The following is a 14,529-nucleotide window of genomic DNA, read 5'->3' as shown; positions in this document are numbered from 1 at the left end:
AAAGGCTGCGAGTGTGGGGGGGGTGGGGGGGTGATGGGAGTGGGTGCGGTGAGCATCTGTGACCGAAGAAGGTTGTATTTCAACGGTTTGTTTGGTCTTGGGACGCGGCCGAGGGAAGCGCACGCGCTCCTCCCTGCGTGGGAAGATGGCGGACCGTGGACCCTGTGGTCTCGTCCAAGGCCATCGGGGGGCCTGGAATTCTGGGGGGCGTTGATGGACTCAGAGTGGCAGATCAGAATCCACTATGACTCTGTGGCACTGTAGGATAAAGAACGCTAAAATAGCTCCTCAGGGTGGAAATAGACTATGACCTGTTGTCTAAAACAAGCCTGTGTTTGCGTTAACAATAAAAGTGCTGACCGGAATAGACTGATGAATAATTTGTTTCTAAAAACTTTTTGTTGTCCATCTTAGTTATTCACTTTTAAGTTGAGACAGGCTTGGAACACTTTTAAACACAGTTGTTTTGCCCTTAGCAGCAGAAAAGTACACTTAACATTTAACATCAGGAGACAGCAGTTTGAGACAATTACACCTTGTCATATAAAACAGTAATGCTTTGACATGAGCTTTTGTACTTTTCCGATCTCAAAGATCCCTGCTTAAGATGTTTCCTTTCAAAGTTTGAATAATTTTGAATAATTCCAGGCTGTCTGGGTTTGAGATGAATTGGAGGAGACAGAGAAAGCATCTTTTGAAAAGTGTCTTAAGCACCTTCTGTGAGAGAAAGCCCTGTTAATGACAGCATAGACGAGTGTGTGGGGGGCGGGTGGAGGTGAAGACATGGACTACCATACATGGGCAGGCCAAGATAAACACCATATACAGTAGGGTGGAAATTTACTTATAATAGCCTCACGTGGTGCGGGGAGGAAATTAGTACTTCGGTGGAAAAGTTTGTCAGTTAAACGATGCCACATAAAAATGGAAATTTAAATGAGATTATTCCGTTACATGACGACACACCATAGCCTTCATGTGAGTGTCTCAAGCCCTCACTCTTTCTGTCTGTTTCTCTTTCATTCTTCCTCTCTCTCTCTCTCTCAGGGTGGTGTTCTTTGCCGCTCATTAAGAGTAAATGAAGTAAACAGGCGAGGGGAAGTGGGCCGCAGTATAAAGGAGGTCTATTACAGAGCATGCGTTAGAGCTGGAACACTAACTCACTGTGCCTGACAGGCTGTCTTCACTTGTTCACACCTCCCTCTCAGGCCTTACAACAGTCATGTGCTGGGCCTTTCACTTACAGTAATACAAGGCTATATAGACAGTAAAGTGTGTGTGTGTGTGTGTGTGTGTGTGTGTGTGTGTGTGTGTGTGTGTGTGTGTGTGTGTGTGTGTGTGTGTGTGGTCTCATGTGTGCAAGTGAAATTCTGTGTGAATGGGTATCAACCCAGAGACAGTGCTGGCTTGTCTGTTGGCCATTGTGCGTGTCAGTTTCTGGAAGAGAAAGATAACATACAATATATGTATATGTATATGTATGTATAGTGGATGTGAGGCTATAGCCTCACATCCACTTAGCCCTGAACTGTCAGAGGGATGTATGTGGTCTTTGACTGTACTTAATTAGTCCCCAGCCACCTTTCATCCTGTCCAAATGCCCCATCAGACATAAGCTGGCGTGTACATGAGCGTATAGCTTTCTGTTGGTTTTTCCAGCTCTTACAAAGTGGGTGTAAGAGCTTGGCTCTTCATGTGTTTGCACGCAAGCATGTGTCTGTGTGTGTTTGTGCGTGCGTGTGTGTGTGTGTGTGTGTGTGTGTGTGTGTGTGGGTAAAGCACAAATTCGTTCCTGTGCAGTCAGCTCTTTCTCGGGGGCTCTGGATGGCCTACTCCTCCCAGGCCTCTGCTCTCTGCTGATCTACACCTCGCCCTGCCTGCCACCCTGTCTAATTATAGCTCCCGTCCGTTAGCTGCTAGCGCGACGCCAGCCCACCACAGCACTCTACACCCCTCAGGGACAAGGAGTGAGGAGAGAAGGGATAGAAAGAAGTGTGTGTGTGTGTGTGTGTGTGTGTGTGTGTGTGTGTGTGTGTGTGTGTGTGTGTGTGTGTGTGTGTGTGTGTGCGTGCGTGCGTGTGTGTGTGTGTGCACTGTGTGGCTAAAGGAGAGAGGAAACTATAGAGAAAGAAAATGGCAAAGTCAAGAATAGTGTGTGAGGAAGAAATAGAAAGATAGTGAGAAAGACTTCAACACCTGAGAAAAATAAAGAGCCTTTCTAGGTACTTTTACATCCACACTCATTTCCCCGAAGCATTGTGGAGAGAGGAAATGGAAGGGGGGGTATATTTGGACAGAGAGAGAGAGAGAGAGAGAGAGAGAGAGAGAGAGAGAGAGAGAGAATGGGAAAGAAGGGTGGTGAGAGAGAAAAAAAGATAGCCCAACCAAACAAAGCCACCCTGTGTGCAAACATGTCATGCAAACACCATCTCCAGCACAGGCGCCTGATTGACTGAGTGGTTGCGGGCTGGCCGCTGACAAAGTCGGGCTTCACGTTTCCTCTCCGGGCGGCACGTGAGTGTGTGTGCATTGTACATGTGCTCATCAAAATGTCACAAGACAAGACATCTCAGTGTAATGGCTTGGATGGCACTCCACTGGACCAACCACATGGGCCCCCGCGCTGTGCCATTGCCAGCCCAGGAGAGATGCGAGCTGCTGGGCTCGAGCTGCCTGAAAGAGCTCTTTAGAGCCTGGAGAAGAGCCAGTGCTGGCCTGAGCCATAGCCCATTGAGAGACTCAGCTGACCCCCACATGCTCAGCCTGCAGAACACCACACACACACACACACAGACACACACACACACACACACCATACACACACACAGACAAACCATACAGACACACACACACACACACACACACACACACACACACACCATACAGACACACACACACACACACCATACAGGCACACACATACAGGCACACACACACACACACACACACACCACACACACACACACAGACACACACACCATACACACACAGAGACACACACACAGACAAACCATACAGACACACACACACACACACCATACAGACACACACACACACACACACCATACAGGCACCCCAGACACTTTTAATTTCTTTCTATTTCACATTTGCAGTATCACAGCATTTATCACACCAACACCTGATATTCTCACAATAGTGATATCTGTCAAAGAAGAGCAGGAACAACATGTGTCTCTATGTATGAATAGAAAATTGAGAGTGTGTTTGTGTGTGTGTGTGTGTGTTTGTGGGAGGCCTTTACAAGGTGACTCAGCATTCTGAGCTATAGTATATCACTGCAAGGGGTCCTCTGTAATCAAGTGATAAAGGAAGTCTGTGTGTGTGTGTGTAGCCAGTGGAGGAAGTCTAAATGAGTGGATTGTAAGTCCACCAGGGTGTTTGTGCGGATGACACAGCAGAGGGAAGTGGAGGCAGACCCAGTGCAGGCTCTGCCAAGATGCCAATAGCATTCCCTGCTCTGAAATACCCACTAATGGACAGAGGAGGCCCACTGCTGTTAACGAACCATTAACACTTTTAGCACTCAGAAATATTTATTATTCATTTGCATCATTTGACATATTTTAATGGCTCCACATATATTATTAAATATGTTGAGGTAAGTGACAATGAAAAGTGTGATGTGGTATGTCAGTGTAGGTTGTACCCTCCTGTCCTACGTGTGGCTGATTTGGCCCTCATGTCTCTCAAGTTGAACTGTGAAACCATATTGGGATTCTAAATGAACTAGTGAATGAAATAAATGTGAATGAATGAACAAATGAATGGATGAATTGATCAATAAATGAAAGAGCAAGGCTCTTAAAGAGCTATGTCTGTGGCAACCCTCATGTACGGTTGGGAAGTGGGAGCTGTCTGTGTGTGTGTGTGTGTGTGTGTGTGTGTGTGTGTGTGTGTGTGTGTGTGTGTGTGTGGTAGCAAAGTTAAGGCCTGCCATCCATCCTCTGCACAGACTAAACAGTGGAGAGCCCATGAGTGCCTAACGCATCTCACTTCCGGACATGTTTAGCTTAGTGTGTGTGTGTGTGTGTGTGTGTGTGTGTGTGGGTGTGTGTGTGTGTGTGTGTGTGTGTGTGTGTGTGTACGTGATTGTGTGCACATGTGTATTTCAGATATATGCATGCTGTGCCAGCATCATAAAACACAGACAGTGCAGGCTTTGTGTAATCTGTTAATAAGTCCCAAAACACACACACACTTATAGGCGTATAAGCACTGGTTTTCAAACACTTTCACAACTCTCTCTCTCTCTCTTCATGCACACACACACACACACACACACACACACACACACACACACACACACACACACACACACACACACACACACACACACACACACACACACACACACACACAAACAAATGGACTCACACATTCATATTATTCTCATACACATGCACAACCATACACAAGTAGTAGGCAACTGATCATTAATCACCTCAAGAACCCCACTTCTATTTTCCACTGGGGGGGGGGGCTGAGGGGGAGCTCCAGGTTTCTGTTTCCCTCCATGAGCTTCCAACTTTCCTGCTCCGCTTGCATCCTGCCAGCTCCAGCTCCAGCTCCAGCCCTTCAACCAGCCGTGTCCATCTCAGAGACAACCCGTACACCACTAACATATGTATACACTCCTGCACTCTCTCTCTCCCTCTCTCTCTCCCTCTCTCTCTCTCCCTCTCTCTCTCTCCATCTCTCTCTCTCCATCTCTCTCATTCCTAATGCACATGCTCTTTTGCTGGTGCTCCCATCTCTCTGGTCATCCGTCATGTCCATTTCCTCTCCCTCTCAGTCCTAATATAGCTACGTCTGTCCTCGCTTCCATCTTTTCTCTGCTAATATGTGCTCTTATGCCTGCTTTCATTTTCCTCTCTCTATCCCTTTATTTCTTTTCTCTTTCTTTTCCACAGCCCCCCCCCCCCTCTATTGTATATTTAAATTGAAAATGTGATATGGGTTTCAAGTCTGTTCACTTTTTGTACTCTCCATGTGCATTACTACACAGTCACATTTACACCATTGTCGTAAAAGCATGTCAACCACTGTCATGACACAATATGCTAGAATTACACACTAGTGCTGCATGTATAACATCTTTTACTGCTAAAGAGTGACGTCTGTTTGAGAAACACTGAACACAATGATGCTGAATGGGAGAGATGGAGGGATGTAGCAGGGAGCGAGAGAGAAAGCAAGGGATAGAGAGACATAGAAAAGGCGAGGGAGAGAGGCAGAGAGATAGGGGTGGAGACAGAGCAGGGCTGAGGCAGGAGCAGCAGGTGTCCTATCACACTAAGTGCGCGACGCGTTTAGCCTGGATTATGGCCGCAGGGATGGGGATGTTCCTGGGGAGAGCCACTCAAATCCGGCTCCTGGATTACACCTCCGACCAACTCCCAGTGTGCGCTCTGGACCAGAGGAGCCAACGCGCACCTTCTCCAGCTGCAAGGGTCGGGTCAGCACGGGGCGTTCAGGGTAACTAGGCCAGTATGTCCTTTCATAACACCTCCTGACTCTCATCAGCTGCTGAGAAGAACCAGGGATTGAGAAGAGGGACATAAATAAAGGGGGGAGAGGGAAAGAGACACAGGACAAAGAAGAGAGAGAGAGAGAGAGAGAGAGAGAGAGAGAGAGAGAGAGAGAGGCTTGCTATTAAAGCAACAGATGGGGGGTGAGATAGTGAGAAATAGAAGTTTCTTTGACTTGACACATGGAGTGAAAGACTGTGCTGGTTACTGTATTGTTGTTGGGCAGTTGGGCAAGTGTGTCAGTGGTCATGTGAGTGCATGGGAGATCCAGAGAGAGAGAGCATATTGGGGGGCAGGACTCAGAGACAAAGGAAGGGAGGGGGCAGAACACAGCAGACTCTCTGCACTGACTAGGGACTCTTACACCAGTGACACATTCAGCTCCTACTGAGATTCTCTCTCTGTGAAACTGTACGTACATTCAGAGTGGGATTTAACTTTACTTAGAAATGAGAAACCAGCTAACCGGGCTTAGCTTTTTAATGCTTCAGTTTCACTGACACAACTTGGGATAGTTACACCTGTATATCTCCATACGTTTTCTTGGCTACACATAATCACATCTTGCTCACACACACACACACACACACACACACACACACACACACACACACACACACACACACACACACACACACACACACACACACACACGCCCTTGTTGCTAAGTTTCACAGCCTATCTGGCCCCCACACGTGGTTGCCTCCTCTGTCTCCACCGGCCAGGCCTGACAGCTCCCCGTCTCCCTCTGGACAAACCCACCAATGGCATGCCCTGGGCTGCCCGGCTCTCAGCCAATCAGCTGCGAGTTGCTATGTTGGAGAAACTTCTATATCCTGTCCATGGACATCTCTGCTGCATACGTCACAGTCTGATCTTAAAAGCAACAAAATGGGAGAGACTTTGCGTCACACGCGTATGGAGGACACACAAACCTTGCCGTGGGACGACGTGGTATGTTTAATGTTTCCTTTTCCCTTGATGGCTTCTTGTCTAATCAGCTGTCGTATGCATGTGCACGTGTGTGTGTTTGTGTGTGTGTGTGTGTGTGTGTGTGTGTGTGTGTGTGTATTGTGGCATGTTTTAGGTCCCAACTCGCCACCCACTGCTGAAAAAATTGGAAGCAGAGATGCATAGTGGCCAAGGAGGATCAACCAAAGAGGCATCCGGACAGAGGAGCAATGCTAAGCCATACACACACGCACTTTCTCTCTCTTTCTCTCTCTCAATTCAATTTCAATTCAATCAGTTTCATTTGCATGACTGAAGATACAATATTTCCAAAGCATTAATAAAAGTAATAATATACTGTAAGAAGTAGCGATAAGAGAGAGGCACAAATGATTCATTGGATTATATAATTTTTTTTAGTAAAGAACCTAAGCCTGTTTCTCCTTAATAATGTGCATGTGCTGGGGCATCCCCTGTGCATATGGGGAGGCCAGGCTGATAAAGCCCACAGTGCCCATCCCACACAGGGCTGCTGCGCTCCCCTCTCCCCACCTCTGCTCCGCTCCGCCACCAGCTTTACTTAGCAAACCCATTCTGTTTATTTGCTTTCTCAGGCCTATTTGCAAGTACTTGCATAAAATGTGTCCCAATGCACAGAGGTCCCTCTCCCACTCGCCGCCGCTCCACCGTCTCATTCCACTCACACAGCGAGCAGAGGACCGAGGCAGCGCCCTTATTCCACCTTATTCCAACCCCCTCCGTCAACACGGCCTGCTTGGTCTCAATGTGTGCAGGAGGTGGCGTGATGCACACGATCACATTTGTGTATAGTAAGAGCTGGATGTGTTTGGATTTCAAGCCTTCCACTGTGGCCATGGGAGCACCCTGAGCCACTGACATATTGTTAGCACCCGCCAATAAAACACTGAAGTGGAGGACTGGCCATTATGACCAGTTTAGAAATGGGCACCTCTGTCCTCAAGAGATGTGGTGTGCTGTGGTGTGCTGTGTTGTAATATTGTGTGTGTGTGTGTGTGTGTGTGTTTGTGTGTGTGTGTGTTTATTGTTTATTAAGAAGAAGCATTACAAGACATATAGAGGGAGCAACAAACAGCCATCCACCTAAAAGACTGTCCATATCATAGCGTGGCCAGCAGTGCCATCGGACCGGTAAAGTGTACACATAAAAACAACGCACACCCACCTCTCACAGCCTTTACAAGAGCTCTACTATGGGGAGCAATGCTATTGCTATTAAAGCAAGCCCACATTTCAAAGGCCCACCTCAGTGGTAGGTTCACCACAAAGGCAAGTAGCCGTAAGGCATAGCCTACACACACACACACACACACACACACACACTCATACACATCCACACACACACACACACACAGACACTCATACACATCCAGACACACCAATATATGCCTGTAGACAGACACTTTGAAATGTTGTGATTATGGCTGTATGCTTTGTTACGTTTGCGTGGAGGGGGGCGTCATACTTATTCAACTTCACACAACTCCTGTGTTAATAACATTTCCAACACTTTCCACTTTTCTGAGTTCATGTTGAGGCCATCCTATCTCTCAGCATAAGGGAGAGAAGTGTAGCGCCCCTAGAGATGAGACTGTCCACGTGAACCCCTACAGACAGATAGACCAACAAGTTCAGTAATTGAGTAGTCTCTCTCTGTCTCTGTCTCTCTCTCTCTGTCTGTCTCTCTCTCCTTCTCCTCATCTGTGCTCTCTCTCTCGGCTGCCTCTCAGTCCCCTGGGTATTAAACATTCATGAGGGGGATGAAAGGCTGTGGACGGAGCGTGGCAGCAGCTCTCTGGTTATCCCAAAACACACAAACACACACACACATACACTCACCTCCTCACACATAATGACACAAACACTTTCATGCCCTCATTTACACATATGCATTCTCTCTCTCTCTCTCTCTCTCTCTCTCTCAATCATACTCACAGACACTACACACACAGAAACTACACACACACACACACACACTGAAGCTCCCATGGTCATTTGGCAGCACGTTGGCAGCGTGACGGGGAGCCTCTGCTGGCCTCTGCATGCCCCTGACTGCAGGCTGGCAGGCGGTGGGGTGCAGGGTGGGTGGAGAGGATGAGATATGGAAAGACACAACTCATTTCTTCTGATGTTTTTTTCATGCCTCCTCTCCCTCTCTTTCTGATGTGTGAGAGGGGGTTGTGGGGGGCGGCGGCAGGGGCGGTCTGAGCACCCTGCCGGGCTCCAGTTCCGGGGTCTGTGGTTGAAGCGCGCGCCAGGAGCCCACTGCCCCTCAGGGTGCGTCGGGCAGCAGACGGGGGCCGCGGTGAACTGGAGTTCAGTGTTTGAAATCAGCTCGCTCAGCGTATGCCCTTTCTCTTTCTCTCTCTTTCCTCTCTCTCTCTTTCCTCTCTCTCTCATCCAGTGAATCTCTCTCTATCAAAGTCTTGATTGTTTTTCTTTTTCTCATTTTCAGAATCATACTGTTGGTGTTGGAATGACCTAGCAGCCTTGCTACTTTCAGAATGTCTAATGAGTTCATTTGTTTGAGGCATACACTATACTGTAAATACAACCTTATTATTATTATTATTATTATTATTATTATTATTATTATTATTATTACAGTGCATGAAAATGCACTGTACTGTTCTTCCTAGGCTTCTTATTCTTCTTCTTCTAACGCAATTAATGCAGCTTCAACCGCTTAACGTAGAAACTTCATTCAAACTATGTTACGTAGGTCTTACTTAGGACATGGGTGCTTTGTATTTTTCAGCTTTGTAACTTTTATACTTTTTAAACTATTAATTAAAAACTGTTCAAAATTTCCCCATAGACTTAACATGGGCTGATGACATCACAATAGAGCCGTTAAGCAATTAGAATCCTATGGCAGGTGTTCGGGCCAGCTGCATCAACTGCCAGTCTCAGGCTTTAAGCATACAAACTGGCCCTATTAAGACTACACATCCTGTTCAACTGCTTCCTCTGCCAAAAACTGTTTCAAAATAAAAGTCCTCACTACAATATTTCACTGTTAAACAATTTAACCCTTTAAACTACAGAACTTTTATCTGTTCAGCCATTGTAACTGTTACTTGTCATCAACTATGACTCCTACCCACTGTAGCTAGTTAGCTAAGATAGCTAAGTAACTTGGTTAGCATAGTTAGCATGCTAGCATGTTAGCATGCTAGTTAGCATGCTAGTTAACATTTTTAGCAAAACTGTTAAAAACGATTAGCTAAGTTAGCTAAGTCACATGGTTAACATAGTTAGCATGCTAACATGTTAGCATGCTAGTTAGCATTTTTTGCAAAACTGCTAAAAATGATTAGCTAAGTTAGCTAAGTCACATGGTTAGCATAGTTAGCATGCTAACATGTTAGCATGCTAGTTAGCATTTTTTGCAAAACTGCTAAAAATGATTAGCTAAGTTAGCTAAGTCATATGGTTAGCATAGTTAGCATGCTAGCATGTTAGCATGCTAGTTAGCATTTTTTAGCAAAACTGCTAAAAATGATTAGCTAAGTTAGCTAAGTCACATGGTTAGCATGTTAGCATGCTAGCATGCTAGTTAGCATTACTGTTAAAAATGATAAGCGAAGTTAGCTAAGTCACATGGTTAACATAATTAGCATGTTAGCATGTTAATTAGCATAGTTATCATAACTAATAAAAATTATTAGCTAGGTTAGCTAAGTCATATGGTTAGCATAGTTAACATTTTAATATTGTTAGCATGCTAGTTAGCATAGTTACTTGGTTACCATTATTATCTTTAACATAGTTAGCATAACTACTAGCAAACATTGGAGCCATTCCAACTGTTAGTTATCGTCAACTATCTGCCTAAATAATTTAACCATTTCAATTATCAACCTATTTAACTGTTCAGTCATTCCAACTATAGTAAACCTTATCTACCAAGCAAATAATTTAACCATATGAACTCATCATATTTTTGCATTTTCATGCACTGTATTTCCTTCAGGAAATGCTTTTCTAGTTATTGTTATTATCATTGTTAGTACTAATACTACTACTACTTCAGAGATAATGATCCTACAGTACACCTCCAATTCCGTGCAGTTTTTTGACCATGTCAGCCAGAGATACCTGCGATTACAACACCTCATTTTTGCTTTTTCATTTTTAACTAGGTGGCGCTATACATCAAATAAGTGGTTATGGGATGTGTTGACATGTCCCCTTAAGACCAACATACAAAAACAATGTGGTCCTCCTAGGCCCTACAGTTCTCGAAATATTCACAGAGGCAACGGATCAAAACGAAAAACAAGTTCAGTGTCATCCTTGTGGGACTACAGGCCCACCAAGTTTCGTGCACCCCGGCGGTCTTTCAGTGTCCCGGGAATCGTTGACACAAAATTTCCAGAAAAAAAAAAACTCTGACTAAACCTATCTGACTGCCACTTTGTTGCGTAGTGGTCATAATAAGTTGCTGCATGGATACTACAGCACATGTTTAACGACTATTAGCACTATTAGTAGCACTATTATTCAGCAATAGCAGTATTCTGTAATAGCACTGGGTTAAGCACCACATCCCATGGTGTTCAGCTCAAAGACTGAACTCTTTCTCACACACATACGCACAGAAACAGAGAAGAAGATGTATCTATGAGCTGTTGTGTTGTGAACACAAACTATTGTCAGTCTGGGTCCAACACATAAAGGCTGCTCTGTTGTGTTGGGCCAGACAGGAACATGCCTGTGATCGTATCAGTACATTACACAACTGCAATACATAAATTACACCACGTAAAAACTTCATTACTGCCTTTCCAATTCACTGGGTGGCTTCCTCCTAATTAAAAAAAAAGGGACAGGGGGGAAATCTGCTGTCTCAGCGCTTTGTCACATAGAATTGATGCTTTATGAATTGTCTAAAAGGGGGGTAGGTGCTGGGGGGACTCTCACTATAACAGTAATGGCATTGAAAAAAACAGGCAGTCACTGTAAATGTAGCGAGGCAAATACTGCTGTCATGTAGTCAGAGCAACTTCATACGGTCTTGGCAGAGATTTAAAAGGTCATATTTCATACAGCCACGGTGGCTTCCCATAACTTTTCTGCATTAATAGCGAGTTAGGAAGGCTGGGTTGCCAGGGTTCACCCTCCCCTCCTGTGAAGAAGGTCCTGTTATATTCACCCTACCAAAGTACCTGGCCGGCCATTACCAAACATTAAACATGAGACTGTTCACAGACAAAGGTGGAAAACAACTCCAAAGTGAAATTGTATGGTTGTTGATGTGTAAACTTTTAAAATTAATGTGTTGTCCCTATCTGGACACAGAGATGTGTTAAAAACAATGCAAGTTGTGTTGTTTTCAACACATTCGTTTCAAGAGTTTATGCTTCCTCCACTTGTACTGTATGTCAAAGGAGCCGTGATGTATTGTCTTTGTGCTGGTGGCTGATGGTGATGCATGTCACAAGTATGTAAATGAGAGGCTGATAAGACCCTGCCTCCACTGATTGCCTGTGCCTGAGTGTGGCGTGTGTCTCCAGCGCAGGCCCATGTGTTTCCATTTACATGCAGAGTTACAACGGCTGTGATTGCTACTGAGTAATTAGTGTGTGGTGGCGACAGAAAAGCGATACACACCACAGCCAGAATGACGGCTCGTAAAAACTGAGAAGTGGTCGGCTATGCAACCAAATCATCTACCCCACCCCCACTCCCAATTCACGCGCAGGCATGCACACACACAACACATAATACACATAATACACACATATACACATACACACACACACTCACATCTTAATCCTGCTATCATCACAATGACTGTGTGTGTGTGCGTGTGTGTGCGTGTGTCTGTGTGTGTGTGTGTGTTTTGGCATGTGAGTGTGTGTGCGTGTGTGTGTGCTTGGGCCCGTGTCTGTGTGTGTGTTTTTGCATGTGCGTGTGAGTGTGTGTGTGTATGTGTGTGTGTGTTTTTGCATGTGAGTGTGTGCGCGCTTGTCTTAAGGGCAGGGGGTGTAATTTGTTTCTAAGAAGGAACCTTAAAGGTGATTTATATGGAGATGAGCTGAATTGTCCTTTTACAGGCATTTGTGTGAAAACACACACGGCTCCCCATGATTACTGCCCATGTGCAGATGTGTCAGGGTGCCTGCATCAACATGACGGCTGGCCTCAGGACAGAGTCCCCCTGAGACAGCTCTCCCAGGGGACAGATGGCATGTTTCAATTACGTGACAAACTTCACCACAGCCCTCTGCAGTTAGATACAGATTAGTTACATGACTAACTTCACCCTTCACCTTACCCTAGAGCTAACACTATTTCCAATGAATCTGCTGATGATGTCATCTGTAAAGTAGCTTCACAGTAGAGGTGGGCTGAGTTGCCAAACTTGCTCCAGTTCAGTCAATTGACCTCCAGATAACCCTGATTATTACGAATTCAGAGCAAGCAGGGGCAGAAAGAAGTAGAATTGTTTAACAGCCAGTTTTCAAGTCCCAAGCGTCTTATTGCCTCACATACAGATACACACACACGCACGCACACACATACACACACACACAAGCAAATATAAATTGCATAGTCATCTTCCCTCAAACACACACACACACACACACACAGATCTTGCCAAGTCTCCAGCAGACTCCAGACAGATACCCCGGAGTTATAGGAGTTAGGAGGCTGTTTGTTGGAGTTGTCTGCACTTATGAAAGCAGCAGACGGCATGTCAACATCAGACAGGTTTCGGTAAAGAAAGTGTGAACACGCCTGTGTGTGTGTATATGAGTGTGTGTGTGTGTGTGTGTGTGTCAAATGGAGTGCTTTCTGGGTCATGTGCCTGAGCACCCTCCCTTATCAAACAAACACACAAGTCTTTGTCTTTTATCTGAAGGGCCCACAGCTGTCGCACACTGTCTTTGTCATGGCAACAGCCTCTATCTTACTTCATGATTTTAATTATCCCCTCGGAGACCAAAGCAGTTTGTCGTCCGCTCGTTAACAATTCCGGTGGGGGAATCGGACAGTCCTCCCCTCTCCCCTCTCTCCCCCTCCCTCCCCTTTCTTTCTGCCCTGTCACTTTTTCTCCCTTCTCTTCCACTTTCAAATGGGCATTATTCACAGAGCGAGGAGCGCAGGAGTCAAACTCCGGTCACTGGATCCTCTTGCATCATTTGGAATCGACAGGAGCAGGAGCGCCACAGAGCATTGCAAATCTCAGCCTTTCAACATCAAAACTGGATGTGGGGGCAGGGAGGCGGCAGCCACATTTCCAGTTCAATCAGACGGCTGCTTAACAGACTGGTGGGTTTGTGCCGAGTTCACCAGCGAGTTCACAGCTGGCACGTCGCTCTAATGAGCGAGAGAGTGAAGAGCCGTTTCTTCATCTTTTTTTGTCAATGACGAACAATGTCGCCAAAATACTGTGCACTCTCTTTCTCATAAGTTACTTACTGAAAAGTAGTTCCAGCATTAAGCTTACTGATATGCCTAACAATGTCAAAATAAAGGAGTCAAAGAAGGCAACCATAATCCATCTCTAAATACAATGAATGCCTATAAGCACAATAGGCAAGGCTTTGTCAGTGAAACACAATTACTACTCTTAAATATGTTGTGGCTTTCCAATGTAATCTATTGTTACTATCATGGGAAATATGTCTAATATATCATTTTGATGTAAATTATATATTAACCTGAATTTACAATTAACCTTATGAAGATTGTGAGTGAACGCTGCCTTTGAGATCCTGTCATCTTGCCATTTGCGATCTTGAGATCTCAGACTTGTCCAGGTGAGATGACCTTTGTGAGCCTCACTTGATTGACTCCTTTTAATATTATATATATATATATAACTTTATAATTTGATCACATTCAATAGTTGATGGATGCTCCCAAACACCAGCAGCATATTAAAGATATTTTTGAATCTGCAGCCACTACCATAATAAATCATCAGTGGCCCTCGGTAATTATATCAGGGAAGAACTAATCCAATCAGAGAGTGTTT

The 14,529-nt window shown here is 45.2% G+C and overlaps 1 long non-coding RNA gene across 1 annotated transcript; it reads left to right on the top strand.

Moving 5' to 3' along the window:
• Positions 1–8,748: 8,748 nt before the first annotated feature.
• On the top strand, positions 8,749–14,238 carry LOC143114440 (uncharacterized). The gene is made up of 3 exons (XR_012984915.1): positions 8,749–8,883; positions 8,995–9,083; positions 13,641–14,238. It is a non-coding gene; the product is annotated as an uncharacterized LOC143114440 (long non-coding RNA).
• Positions 14,239–14,529: the final 291 nt, after the last annotated feature.

This window comes from Alosa pseudoharengus, unplaced genomic scaffold (assembly GCF_046254945.1).
Source record: "Alosa pseudoharengus isolate Yale_2024_CS ecotype anadromous, Long Island Sound unplaced genomic scaffold, YU_APseudo_1.1 YU_APseudo_1.1_scf_11, whole genome shotgun sequence".
NCBI lineage: Eukaryota > Metazoa > Chordata > Actinopteri > Clupeiformes > Clupeidae > Alosa > Alosa pseudoharengus.
Note: the sequence above shows the minus strand (reverse complement) of the source record. Positions and strands in the feature narration are given on the sequence as shown.